General features: G+C 36.6%; 1 protein-coding gene across 5 annotated transcripts in view; it reads left to right on the forward strand.

Annotated features, from left to right (window-relative positions):
- TENM2 (teneurin transmembrane protein 2) overlaps window positions 1-15,538 on the forward strand; it is a 3,238,122-nt gene that overhangs the window by 924,061 nt on the left and 2,298,523 nt on the right. The gene's annotated exons all lie outside the window — the stretch shown is intronic.

The following is a 15,538-nucleotide window of genomic DNA, read 5'->3' on the forward strand; positions in this document are numbered from 1 at the left end:
AATGTTGCCAAACAGTTCCTCAAATCTTGGTAAGTGAGTCACACTTCAAGGGTACATAGAAATCACCTCCCTGGACATCACTTCTATTTCACAAAGCTCAACAAGTCAAACCTTCAAAACAATGCATGCGTCTTTAAAAGTGTGTTTGACATTTTCCCAAATTTTCTCCTTGTCTTTTCTTGTACAATGTGCTCTTTCTCTAACCTAAGAATTGCACAATTAGCATGCAGTATTCCCTAGTATCAAACCTTTTGACTAATTAAGAAGAGAAACATTGAGAGACTATCCTCAGATCACATCACCAGGGAGGGAGAGAGCCAGAACCACAAATAATCTATGCATGTGTCAGAGTCTCTTCACCATACAACACAGTCTTTCTTATGTTCTTACAGACAGCAGCCTATAAAATAGCATGCTAGAATTTGGATTGATGTTCCATTTCTCCTCCAACAGTTTTTTTTTGTTTTTTGGGTTTTTTTTTTTAGAAATCAGAGTACAAATAGAAAAAATCATAAGCATGTCATTTGCTTTTATTAAAAAAGGATGTCTCAAATCAGGAAATATGACTGAAGAGTTATGTTTGAGATTATAAAGACTCTGAAATTAACCATGAATTTAACAGTTGCTGAATTTAACTATTAATTTAGCATGTAATACATTTTTAATAAAAGCAAAAGTGTTTAAAAAGGAGGTAAAATTCTACTCATGTCTATACATGGAAAAGAGCAGATTGAATAATAAATATATTTATTCTGTAAATTTTAAATGTTGTGGGGAATAATCCCTGTAAAATAGTTTATCTGTAGTAGGAGAGTCACATTGTATCACAAATGTTTTTAATAAATGATGGCATACCTGAAGGTTGTCTATTTTAAAATCAATCGTTGTTTCCAGTATCAACCAGTACTTTCAGATAATGCCATTAGAAAATAATTTTATTTACTTCAGCCAACATATGAATACCTTCAGACAGAATTGGAGACATTTTTAAAAATGATCTATGCCATTTCTTTCCTGCTGCAAATATTGTCCTCTTGACAGTCTTTAGCAGTGTGTAGGTGTGAGTGTGGGTGTGCATATGAATGAATAGAAGCAAAGCTATAGGTAAATCAGCATGTGAAAATATTGTTTTAATGAAAGGAAATGTTTTTGTCTACTGAACAGGCCAGAAAAGAACTATCAACATAAGATGGTTAAAATGTAATGACGTGCAGAGATATCTCAGGGGGAGTACGTACAGTTTTATCTCTCTGTCTCCAGGGGAGTATATGTAAACTAAGCATAAATATTTTTATGTGTGGCAGATTTTTAAAGCTAATTGTTAGTAAACCATGGCTCCATGAAAAACCTCTAAGGCGCAATAAACTGCTTCAGTATTAAGATCATTGTAAAATAAAATTCGGCAAGTGTATATAATGTATTCAAAGGGAATTGATGAAAAGTATAGTACCAATAGCATGCAATATTCAGTTTGATATGAAAATATTTTAAAAGCACAATATAGGGCCAAAACTTGGAACAACAAAAAAAAATGTTCAACTGGAAATAAAATCATGTAATGGCCATTCATACAAGAGGATAAATGAAGCTTCGCCAGTTAAACAAATATAAATATATGTATATATGTTTTTAGGAATAATGAGGGCAAGATCTTAATTAGCTTAACAGGGTTAGGACTGAGTTTTAATGTATTAGGAAAAGAGTTAAAGTATCTGGATAAGGGCCGGGCACGGTGGCTCACACCTGCAATCCCAGCACTTTGTGGGGCCAAGGCGGTCGGGTCACCTGAGGTCAGGAGTTCAAGAACAGCCTGGCCAACGTGGTGAAACTCCATTTCTACTAAAAATATAAAAATTAGCCAGGCGCGGTGGCATGTGCCTGTAATTCCAGCTACTTGGGAGTCGGGTGTGGACACATGCCTGTAATTCCAGCTACTGGAATTACATAAGCTACTGGAGGCATAAGAATTGCTTGAACCTAGGAAGCAGAGGTTGCAGTGAGTGGAGATCATGCCACTGCACTCCAGCCTGGGCGACAGAGTGAGACTCCATCTCAAAGCAAAAAAAAAAAAAAAAAAAAAAAAAAGGATCTGGGTAACATAGTCTCCCATCTCATAAGGCACCAAAAATAATAACCTACATTTGCTTAGGTTGGAAGTCATTTTGCTGGCAAACAACTGCTCTGAAAAAGGAAAACATAGGTATAAACCTAATTTCAATGATTTTTATTAAAAATCTGAAAATTAGACATTGCTAAATGTCACACAAAGAAAAATATAACCCCAGTATTTACTGGATGATACTCAGAAGCCTCAACAGTATATTTTCAAAATCATCGTAGAGTATACTTCACTAGCTAAAGCTAGTATTCAAACTGATACATAAGAAATAAATTATATTAATTGTTACTTTTAAAAATGAACTACATTTATACAGGAATGACTTTTTCACTCTGCCTCAGTAGCCTTTTATAAATTCAAATTGCATATAAAATTATAAATTTCTAAAATATAAACAATTAGCTGCATCTTAGGACTTTTAATGCATTTTTCTCTGGATATAAAACAAATATCTCCACACAGTTGAAGATGGAAGTTCAGTTGACTAATGTTTGTAGTAGATGGTATTAATATATTGCTTAAATAAATGTTGTAAAGTTTGCAGTTGAAAATAAAATAAATGGAATGACACCCCAACAACAACACAAGATCTAGTTGTTTTGTAGAAATTCCTTTGCTAAAGGGTTCAGGGGTGGAATATGAAATTTAATGAGTGTAAATGTCAAGTCATGCATGTGCAGGGAGAGGAGCGAGCTAAGTTCAATTTAAATGGCAGTGAATTAGTTAACGGGGGTGAAGAGATAAGGATAAATAACTAGATCCAACATTTGAATTCTCATTGCATTATACAGGAACCAAGAAAGCTAATAAGAAGCTGACTTTTACCAAGACCAATATATTATCCCAAGGATATTGTGCTATTTTGCTTCATGGGAATTAGTCCAAATCTGGGATTTATAGTGAAATTTTGCTGCTTTATTTTTTTCATAAAAACATAGCAGAATTGAAAAGGTTTGCATAGACATATTAACTAATCATGCTTTAAATATAGCAAGTTAGTTACTTTTCAAAGACACATAGGTAATTGATAACTATTTAACTACAAAAACTATGAAATTGATCTAGGACAAAAAGAAGACTGCAAATAAGTTTTATTGAAAAAGAGATTTCTAAAAACATGAAGCTATATGACCTGGTGATAATAATTAAAATATGTTTAATTTCAGTTTCACATAGCGTGTTTTGGAACGTTGCATGTATCACTTTTAGCCAAATAAAAGCAAATATTGGCCTCTCAGAATATGCCTATAATGTTGATAATCCTTTTGAAATGCATTATCCTTCATATATACAAAGCTAATTAAAATTTAAGTTTCTTTATGTGGTCTGGCTTATTTTGTATTTTCTCTAATAAAATGTAAGCTACAAAATGGCAGAAACATTTTTTCTGTCTTATTCACTGCTCCTCCTCAGATTCCTAGAACTATGCTTAGCACAAAAGAGCTGCTGCATAACTATTTGTTGAATGAATGAGTGAATGATTAAGTAAATAAGTGCGGTCCTTCTTTCTTCTGGGGTCCCATTTTCTAGCATTGCCCAGGTGTTGTTAACTGCTTGAGATTTTCCTTGTGACAGCACACAGCGTGAAGGGAAGAGAAGAGGACTGCAGTCACTGTGTCCATTTAGTTCTTGTTAAAGACTTGGGGCTGGGCGTGGTGGCTCATGCCTGTAATCCCAGCACTTTGGGAAGCCGACGCAGGCGGATCAGAAGGTCGGGAGTTGTGAGACCAGCCTGACCAACATGGTGAAACCCCGTCTCTACTAAAAATACAAAAATTAGCTGGGCATGGTGTGTGCACCCTTAATCCCAGCTACTCAGGAGGCTGAGGCAGGAGAATCGCTTGAACCCAGAAGGCGGAGGTTGTAGTGAGCCGAGATCACGCCACGGGACTCCAGCCTGGGCGACAGAGCAAGACTCCATCTCAAAATAAAACAAAAACAACAACAACAACAAAAAGAAATAAGACTTGGGGCTGGGCACAGTGGCTCACACCTGTAATCCCAGCACTTTGGGAGGCTGAAGTGGGCGGATCACTTGAGGTCAGGAGTTCTAGACCAGCCTGGTTAAATGGTCTCTAAAAATCTCTACTAAAAATACTAAAACAAATAAAATAAAATAAAATTAGCCACGCATGGTGGCACGTGCCTGTAATCCCAGCTACTCAGGAGGCTGAGGCAGGAGAATTGCTTGAATCCAGGAGGCAGAGGATGCAGTGAGTCAAGACTGTGCCACTGCACTCTAGCCTGGGCAACAGAGTGAGACTGCATCTCAAAAAAAAAAAAAAAAACAATAAATAATAAATAAAAGTTGGATTGGAATTTAGGTACCAACATTTAATTTCTTTCCACTGTGTTCTTAAAGGGCCTCAGTTCTCTGGAAAAATTTTAGAAACTTAGTGTTCTTTTGAGGATTAAATGAGATAATGTATACAAGTGTTTAACCAAATATCTGACTCTAGTAGGGCCTCAATTTGATTATTTTCCCCCAGTCCCCTTAAATAACCTATTAACAGTATAAACCAGTAATCAGAAAATCACTTCATGCATCTATACCCTGCTATAACTAGTAGTGATATAAAACAAAAAGTCCATTGTAAAATAATCTTTATTTGCTGTACCATCTACAGGAAATGCTAGATTCTGTGACTAAGCCAATAAGAAGCTTCCTGAGATCTCCATGAAAAAGCCTTTACTACTGCTTACCACCTCTTAATTTTTCAAAGCAGTCTCCTAATTTGATCTGCAAATTCATCCTTACAGGAATCAAGAAAGAGACTTTCTTTATTTATTGTTCATATTTGAAAGATGGAACAACTGACACTCAGAATGGTAAATGACACATCAGAGATTGTTAGTAGCAATGGGGAAAAAAAGTCATTGTCATCTGATGGCTGGCTCTCTCACTTTGTGTAGTGAAGTAGTTTTTCAACTAGATTTGTTATTTTTGCTCTTTTGCTAGATATCTGCTTATTTGCTTTCTTTTGGCATGAGGACTTTTTCTGTTAACGAAATATTACAACAAAGATGTCCAACCTATACAGCACACTCAAACTGTGCTATTTCGTTCAAGGTAGGAATGTGGATAGAGACCAATCCATTAGATTTTATTTTCCATTCCCTAAAATGGGCTTCCTATCTGTCAGGAAACAGCTTACAGCTTTAAAGATTCCCATTTTCTTTCAAACAACAACACTTGCTAAAATGCTTTAAAAGAAATATAAAAAAGAGCACATGGTTCAACTTCTAGGGCTCCTTGCGTTATCTGAGTTTTCTTTTTAAAATTTTCCTTCGGGATACTAAAGCATATTATATATAGACGTCACAGTATTTTTTTTTTTTTTTTTTGAGATGGAGTTTCGTTCTTGCTCAGGCTGGAGTGCAGTGGCACCATCTCAGCTCACTGCAACCTCCACCTCCTGGGTTCAAGCGATTCTCCTGCCTCAGCCTCCTGAGTAGCTGTAACTACAGGTGTATGCCACCACGCCTGGCTAATTTTTGTATTTTTAGTAGAGACAGGGTTTTACCATATTGGTCAGGTTTGTCTTGAACTGCTGACCTCGTGATCCGCCTGCCTTGGCATCCCGAAGTGCTGGGATTACAGGTGTGAGTCACCGCCCCCAGCCTTCACTGTATTGTTAAAGATGCCTAATTTTTTATATTCCTTTGGCTAGGCTAGAATGAGATCTACCCTCTTGTTGCTAGAGATGCTAAATGCATGCTGTAAGAAGAGCTATGTTTCTCTCAGTCATAACTACAAAATGGACAAATAATTCAGACCTCTTTTAAGACCAGAATTGCCCTTTCCCTGCTCTTGGCCAAAAATGGTATTAATTTTAAATGGTTCTGCTTTTTTCAACTCTTATTACTATCTCATTTCTTGACAGCATCTGCCTTTCAACCCCCCTGAATCAAAATCTAAACTTTTGAATGGAATATATATTTTTAAAACGAGTCTTAGTCCTTAAGCGGTTAAGTTGCCCCTCTGGATCTAACAGAACAGTATCAGTCATCTTATGTCAAGAAAAAAAAATAATGTCTAATCTTTGACAGAAATGAATTACTTCATATGGGACAGCTACATTTGGTCTGATACTTGTTGTCAGCTTTCACTGGAAAACGAGGAACTAAGAAATAGATTTCATCAAATTCTGAGATGGGAGGAAATGAAATCTTAGCAAAGAAAACAAGTTATGCCTCTGAAATGTACGAGCGGGAAGATATATGAGGTGAAAAGTGATTGTTAAAATCATTTGCCAACAGATGACATAAAACATTTTGGACAGATATTTAAGGATAGAAAGCCCTGATGTTACCAGTTTATAAAATATTCATGTATTCAAGAAAACGAAATGACCTCTAGATTAGGGAATTACTTGTAAACATTCTCTGAGTTTTAGCAGTGTTTATTTTTTGTTTGTTTTTTCTCTTTTTGATACTCCTATTTTCCTCCATGAGCTGCCTATTTTTCTATGGTGTAGGGAAAAAGTAGCCTGGTACTATGAAGTTAATCTGTTTAGCTTGGATATATCTAAAGAAACTTCTCAACAATTGCTTACCTGGGTCACTTCAGATTTAAATAAAGAGACCACATGTACTGTCTCACGTCGATAAAGAATGAAACATCATATTTGTCAAAAGAAGAAGGGGACAGGTCCAGATAGCTTAGGGATTGGGGCAGAAGATGAAACCTTTCAATTCTAAGTCACTTCTTGCCATCTGTTTGTGGTAGATTGACTGTGACAGAAATCATTGCTATCTAAAGGCTGTTCAGTTGTCTACTAGGTGTCAAAGACATAGCAGTCTTCATCTAGCTCTTGTTAGACAGATGCCATATCACACAAGACCCATCGTGATTAGCAGCCAGTGAATTTATCACCCTAAGGCAAAGTGAAACTTTCCTACCTCGGCCAACGCAGGGGAGAAAATACTATTTCACATGCCATCTGGAGGTAAAAACACCTCTGGTGCTTTATCTTTGTCTTCTCTTCTCCAAGGAAGATCATTTGGAGATGAATATTCTGCTCTTTTAAGTCTATTTAAAATAGCTGACTCTCCAAAGTCAAAAGACCCTAAAAATGTAGCTTGCAAAATTTAAATAGATGAACTTCTACAAATATTCCTTACAAAAAACAATGTACTAGTTTGGAGAAAAGGTATATTCCCTGCATCCTCTCATCTTAGATCTTAAATTATAAGAAGATATATACATATATATACATATATATATGTATATATCTGTGTGTGTATATATATGTATTGGTGTATCACGCACATACAGAAAAGCTCATAAATGGTCAGATTCTTTTACAAGTTGAACACACCCATGTAAAAAGCATCCTCATTTATGAATAGACCATGATAAACATCCCCAGAAGGCTCTCCATGTGCCCCCGTCATCTCAGTTTCTACCTTCTCCCCAAGGTTTCCTATATCTTTTTACCGATACCATTGTTTATTTTGAGTTCATCAATATAACTTAGTTTTTGAATCATTTATGAATTTTGTCTGAGCATTAGAGCTGAAAACTTATTCAATTGAAACCAGCAAAATAAAGATCTAGGATACACACATTTGAAAATGACATTTATAACCTTGAGACTTGGATTATGTCTGGCCAAAGTTTATTAACGTTTATACATTTATTTTCAATCACCTTATCTCATATTTGTCTGTAGAGGGAGGTACCAAAAGGGGAGAAAATTAAATGCGGGTTCCCAGATTGTGAGAAATAAGTTACCCACAGACATGATGAAAGAAAGGTGAAATGGAAATAGCACTGCTTCAGTGATCATATTTTATTTCCACCACTTAATTACATTATAATTTGGGGTAGAGAATTGAACTCTTCCGGGTTTCAATTTCTTTAAATATAGTATGGGAATACAAATAACAACTTGCTAAAGCCACGTCTTCCTAAGACCTATGATTCGTGGAAGATAGTCTAAAAAACATTTCCCATATTGTGCTGTCTTATCACCAACTCTACCACAGGCTGGAAGATTGGGATCTTTTTATCTCTATGTGAGTAGGAGTAGACTCCACCAGATACCTGTTTTGAGCTGGGGAATACAAAACGTGGGAATGAATCTCCCGTGATGCCAAGGTCATGGCCAGAATGTCTATTCCAGACTATTTCAAGACCCGAGGCAACATCAACTTTATTCATTCTTAGCAACTATCTTTGAGAGGTAGAGTACAGACTTAATCTTTCACATTATACAGATAAGAAATGAAATCACTGAGCACTCCAGTGATAAGTAGCAGGTAAGAAAAGTTAGAGGAGGAAAAAAAAATTGATCTCTTTTCTTCTTTTCCAGAGCTTTTTTGGGGGCTCTCTTGTTGATCCCGAAGCCATGCACGTACTTTTGATAGTGGCTGGTGGAAACATTGGAGAGACTATATTCTGCCAAAAGGGGAATTTGAAAAAAGACAATAAGGCCCTTTCTTTTTAAGCCCTTGACCGCTGGTGTACAGTTTTCCCAATATTAACTGCATGGACAAACTGCTTAATGGCAGAAATGTCACTGCCAGAACTTTAAAGAGGTTAATCAATACTGGGCCTCAATCAAAATTTTGCCATTATGTTTCCAAACATTGGAGTCCTCATGGAGATTTTTATATATTCACTGAAATGCTTTTAGAGCATAGAGGTCGGGCTCTTTAAATTGTTCAAGTGTTGCCAACCATCAGCAGGTCCCTGTAGATTATAAACAAGGAACAGAGCCACTGTCCTCCTGTTTGATACTTGTTTTCCCAGAAGAGGGCTGGAACTGCTGGCTGAAATGTCAGAATAAAACAAGACTTGCCTATTTTTAGCTCCGGCTTATACAGTTTCCCTCCTCTTTAATCATACATCAAGATTTTAAGCCAGCCACCTTTTCACCTTTAAGCTAGATACCTTTCAGTATCTCGGAGACACTTTCATCCAAGTTATTGCAATGTATAGTAACATAATGATGTTTTATTATAGAAATATGCAATTTTGTTGCTGCTCTTTTGGGTATTGTTTTTGACTGTCCTAAGCAATGTGTGACCAGATCCTTGGACATAAAAGTGAGCACAATGCCAAAAGTTTCATAAGGAATTAAGATGAAAAAAAAAAAAAAAAAAAAGAGGTCAGTACTCTGAGAGCTTCATCTCAGGCAATATCTTTGCTTCCTTCATTTCATCACCTGATCATAGGAAATGTAAGAAAAGGAAGTTTGATCAGGTTCTAGCATCAAAGAAGAACTTTTATTTTTTTATTTTTTTATTTTTTGCAAATTATTAGTATTATTTTGATTGACAGATCATAATTGTATATATTATGGGGCACAATGTGGTGTTTTGATATATGCATACAGTGAGGAATGATTAAATCAAACTAATTAACATATCCATCACCTTGCTTGCCTATTTTTTTTTATGGTGAGACATTTGAAACTTACTCCCTTGGTCATTTTTATTTTTTATTTTTATTTTTTTGACACAGAGTGTCGCTCTGTCACCAGACTTGAGTGCAGTGGCACAGTCTCAGCTCACTGCAACCTCCAACTCCCTGGTTCAAGCGATTCTCCTGCCTCAGCCTCCCAAGTAGTTGGGATTATAGGCACGTGCCACCATGCCCAGCTAATTTTTGCATTTTTAGTAGAGACAGGGTTTCATCGTGTTGGCCAGGATGGTCTCGATCTCTTGACCTTGTGATCCACCCACCTTGGCCTCCCAAAGTGCTGGGATTACAGGTGTGAGCCACCAAGCCTGGCTGGTCATTTTAAAAATATGTAATGCATTATTACTGACTATAGTGCCTGCTATGAAGTAGATAATAAGAATTTGAGCAGTTTGAACTGTACTGAAATCTCCAAAGGGGTAGAAAGTGGTGAGACTAAGTTTAGAAAGATAATTATAGTAGTATCTCTCACATGGGCAGAAGACGATTTGGTAAAAATTTAACTGTAGGTAAGAGTTTGAGATAGAGGCTTAGAAAGAGGAGGCCATTCATTCATTCAGCAAACATTTATTGATGCCCACTATGTGCTAAGATCCTGATCTAGATTGTGGGAGTCGAGTAGTGAGTAAATGGTGCCGAAGCTTGCATTCTGTTGAAAGAAAATAGATAATAAACAAATAAATTTATATGCCAGAGTAGTAACTGCTATGTAAGTTAAGGATAGAGAGAATTCGTTTTAGCTAAGAAAGAGTAATCATAGAAGCCCTATCTGTTAATTGACATTAAGCAGAGACCTAAACAAAGTAAGAGTAAGCCACCTACATACATCTGAGGAAAGAGTATTTCAAACAAAATAGCACATGCAAAGGTATTGAGGTGGGAATATACTCAATATATCCCAGGAAGAATACAGAGGGCAGTAGGCATGGGGATGAGGAAAATGAGGGAACATGCAGTCAGAGGTGGGAGGGGACCACATCACACACCTTGGAGGTCATAATGAGTGTTTCCAGTTTTATTCAAAGTGAGATGAAGGATTTTAGGCTCTTTTAGGGTTTTGAACAAGGAAATTCGTGACAAGATTTTCCTTTTAAAAAGATCATTGTGGTTGCTCTGTCAGACTAGTTTGTTGGGTTGTCAGGATGGAAAGCAGACCAGTTTGAAAATATAGAGACTAGTTTAGGCAATAGTCAGTGGTTGTTTTTACTATGTAACAGTCATGAGAGTGGTTAGGTGAAGCTGGACTCTGAGTATATTTACAAACAGATCTGATATACATGGTGTTGAATTGAATAATGTGAGGTGTGAAAAGAAAGAAGATGCCAAGGCTTTTTGCACAAGGAAGTGGTAAGATGGAATTGCCATTTAGCAAGTTAGAGAAGACTGTAAGAGCAATGGAGGAGGAAAACATAAGAAAGGGAATAGTTCGGATGAATCAAGATTTCAAGTTTAGACAATCTGAGTTTGAGATCCTATTAGACATTTCATCAGAGATGTCAAATCAGTGGCTCGATATATAGGTTGAGTTAAAGAATAAGTCAAGACTAGTTTTTGTTTTTTTTTTCGAGACAGGGTCTCGCTCTGTTGCCCATACTGGAGTGCAGTGGCGCAATCTCGGCTCTCTGCAACCAAGACTATATAACCAAGTTTTATAAATGAAAGTATTATCAACCTACAGATGAGTTTAAAGCTATGGGTCTGAATGAGTTCACCTAAGACATAAGCAAGATGGTAGACTGAATGAATAAAGTTATTTATTAATAAATTCAATAGTAGGTCTCTCTGATTCTTTTAAGCCCTGGGATTCCTTGAAATATAAAAAAAAGTCATTAAAAGCAATTTGACATGTATTTATAATATACTCTAGGCTTAGAATCTTGGTAACCATTTCCTGTGGTTCATCAAACTTCAGGCAATGAGTTTTAGCACCATTATCTGGGCTTTGCAAGAGACCTGGTTGAGCATAGGAGATTGTCTTCTGTCCATTGTTCTTAACCCCTTTTCAATTGCATGACATTCTTTCATTCATTCTCATAAGATTGCTTACCAGACAGTACACTGCATTTACAGTCAAATACTGATTAATTTGTGGGAGCATTTTCTGGAGTTGATAAATCAATGTACAAAAAATACACCATCTCATTTTAAAAGAACTGTTTAAACCAGTGCTTTTCAAAGCTTATTCCAAAGAACATTAGTTCCAAGGAATTTAAATCTAGAAAATATTAAGTTAAATAGATTTCTATACTGCAGAACTTCTTGGGGCCTTTAACAAACTAATGAGCTTTGTAACTGCAAGAAACAGGGAAAAGCCATATGTAATTTTTTTCATCCCTAATTGGTCTTTAAATCTTTTTATGCACAGCATGTTGTAAGTCTAGCATCCTGAGGAATAAGATTATTCAATAGCCAAAATGCATATTAACTCTTCAGTATTCTTTAATTTTGGAAAACAAAAGTGATCACTATCTTGGTAAGCATTACCAAAGAATAGGCACTATGCTTTACATAAATCATCTCATTTATCCCTATAAGTTACATACTAAAATTATCCATATGTTACAGATATAAGAACAAAAGGAGGAAAAGTGAGGCAGCTCATTCAAGGCCAAGGAGTTAGTAGGTGAGAGTGCTACCATTCAAACCAGATTCTTCCTCACTTCAGAGCCAGGTTACCGAATCAGTGGTTATCACAGTGTAGTCCCAGGACCAAAAGCATGTGTATCACTTGGGAACTTGTTAGGAAAACAAATTTGGTCCCATGAATCAGCAATTCCATAGGTAGAGCTCAGTACTTTGTACTTTAGCGGATCTTATGGGTAATTCTATTACATACTTCAGTGTGAGAACCACTGGCTTAAATCATTGCAGTAAACTCTAATAATATCTGTGTATGGTACAGAGGTCTAAGAAGGTGACTAGGTTAAACAAAAATAATCCCTTATTTGTTCTAAATTGGAGGTCCTCAGCTTGCATTATAAATCAGAAACACTTACGGAGTTTATAAAACTCCAAGATGACCCTCCAAAGCCTGAGTATCCTGAAATGACACAGGTATAAAAGCTTATAAAAGCTACATAGGTGACTTTGATGTATTACAACAATTGAGATCCATGTGGAAATCAATGGGGAATATGCATTTGCTATTCTATGTGAGTGCCTCTGAAACTTCGCTGTGCATAGAGCTACCCAGGTGACATTGTTAAAATGTAGATTCTGGTCCAGCGAGTCCAGGGTGGGGCCTGAGATCCTGCAATTCTATCAAGCTCCCAGTTGATGTGGGCATTATTGGTTCAAAGACACACATGTTGAATAGCTAGGGTTTAATTTGCCTTTGCAATTTCTCATTTTCTCAAGCATTCCTTTATATTTAATAACTATAAAATTAAAAGCTTGAATTTATTTAGTGAACCTCTCTAGGGGAATTCTAAGTACGCTAGGCACAATGTGTTAATATTTTATTCATTACCTTTTGCTGTTACATGATTGCTGACCATTTGGTCTGCCTGCAACTGGTTTAGAAAGTAGGTATGAGAAACTTAGTGCTAAGCTGAGTAAATGCCAAATAAACAGGGACAAGCTGGTCATTCTACAAGGGCAGGTACTTCCACTTATTATGGAGGGACCCAATTCTAATCTAGAAATACATCCTAGCAATGTGCCTATTTCTAGTGCTATCTCTGTATGTTAGTGAGGGGTGGAGATGAGCTAGGTTTCAGAAGCACGTTGCCCAACCGTCTTCGATAATCTCATACCAGCCTGAGATTTACAGATTGAGTGGTGGAGCCACTGTAACTCATGTAGCCTGGCCCTGGAGCCCTCAGTCCTGACCACTGTGACAGATCAATCTTTCTTTTAATGCCCTAAGGCAAGAATTCCCCAAAGTGGTGTGAATGTAGACTGCTCATATGAATATTTGAACATTTTCTTCTGTTAATTTTCTACCTAATTCTTTAAAAATTATATTTTGGATGTTTGTATATACATTTTTTAACAGATATGTAGATAAATAAAATATTTGATACATGTGTATACACACACAATGCTTTGGGGATGCATGATCCAAAAACCATGGAGACTGCCAGCTGTGGATCACACATATGTATTTATTAATTAATAATATAAGGGCCGGGCATGGTGCCTCATGCCTGTAATCCCAGCACGTTTGGAGGCCGGGGCAGGTGAATCGCCTGAGGTCAGGAGTTCGAGACCAGCCTGGCTAACATAGTGAAGCCCCATCTCTACTAAAAATACAAAAATTAGTCAGGCATGGTGGCACATGCCTGTAGTCCCAGCTACTTGGGAGGCTGAGGCAGGAGAGTAGCTTGAACCTGGGAGGCGGAGGTTGCAGTGAGCCGGGATCGTGCCACTGAGCTCCAGCCTGGGTGACAGAGCAAAACTCCATCTCAAAAAAAAAAAAAAAAAAAAAAAAAAAAAGAATATAAGAACTCCCAGTTTCCCACACAGTCATACTTTCCTATTAAATATGCTTTTTTTAAAGAGTAAAGTTCCTACTCATATATTCTCGAGCCCATTTAACATCACTATAGTTTACCATAAAAAGAGTGTGCCTGGTTGCAATTCAGCCTGCTTCCCCTAAGGCTCTTCTTTGGAAGCCCTTCTTGTTGGCTTTGCCTAAATTCTACAGGTCATTGAAACGGCAATCTGTTAAGTGCGAGCATGTTAATATCAAGCCTGAAGTATTGGAAATATAATAATTTCAAGGGAGTTCTCATCTATTTTACATTAAGACATTTAGTAAACCTCTACTTTAATATTCCGATATGTCATCTTTCTAAACTTTTAAGCCTTCCCTAAAAATTTCAGCCACGCAGAATGAGGTTCAATTCTTACCCACAGAACTGAGATTTGAAATGACCTCAAGAGGTGACAAATCCTTAAAATATATATACATATATATGTTTACATATTTTTTCAAGTGCATGTGTATGCTATAGTATTAGTCCTATATTATTAGTCTGCACTGCAGGGTTTTTTTAATTTTAGTTTTATATTTTGTACATCATTAGAATTACATAATTCTTTATGCTACAGTTTAGAAAGTAACTTAAATCATTCCTTAAATTATTCTTCATAATTTATTCTTCATAAGCCAAATTCTGTTTATCACTCCAATCTTTTTCTGCTAATCGATACATCAAGGCAAGGCATTATTTGATCCATTCAAAAAACCAAGTAGTAAATTTAAAAAGCTAAAATATTGAGAGTATCCTAAAATGGACTTTCAATTAGATCTCTATTTCTTAATAAAGATCATATAAATTACATTATTCAGGAAAACAATTTTTTTACAGTTCTTTTAAACGTCCATCACTTAACCATACAGCAGGACAGTTCCAGCAGAATAATTTTCAATGTAGGTTAAAAAGCATTTCTAGAAAATTAGCATCTTTCTGCTCAATAACAGTAAAAACAACAAAACTTGAGTACTTAAAAGACGCTAAGCTGTGTGTTTTGTATGGGTTTTCTTATTTACTCTTCATGACAGAGCCCTATTCCACTCCATCTGCCCACCATAGTACCCGACTGCCTGGTTTTCTTCCTCTCTGGAAGCAACAACTTGTTTTTAACCACCAAGTTTGTGGTGCTTTGTTAGGCAAGCCCTAGGAAGTTAATGCATCTCATGCCTCTCCTTTTCTCTCTCTTTTCTCTATCCTCTGACCGCATATACCAAATATATGCTGAGGAACTAAAAAGCTTCTACTTACAGTACAAGCCTTTCCTATGAGTACAAGACGGCTACCTGCTTTGTGTTTCTACTTGGCTGCTTTCTTGGCACTCAAAACTCTGATAGTCTCTGCATAGCCCTTATCACAATATGCATTTATGTGAAAATATATATATACGTTCTTTTATTGCCCTAAATCACTTCTTGGTTTTTCTTATATAGTCTTCCCTCAGTATACTCGAGCGATTGGTTCCAGGATCACCCCGCATCTCCGCATATATCCAATTCCACTCATACTCAA

This window comes from Pan paniscus, chromosome 4, assembly GCF_029289425.2.
Source record: "Pan paniscus chromosome 4, NHGRI_mPanPan1-v2.0_pri, whole genome shotgun sequence".
In the NCBI taxonomy this organism is placed as follows: Eukaryota; Metazoa; Chordata; class Mammalia; order Primates; family Hominidae; genus Pan; species Pan paniscus.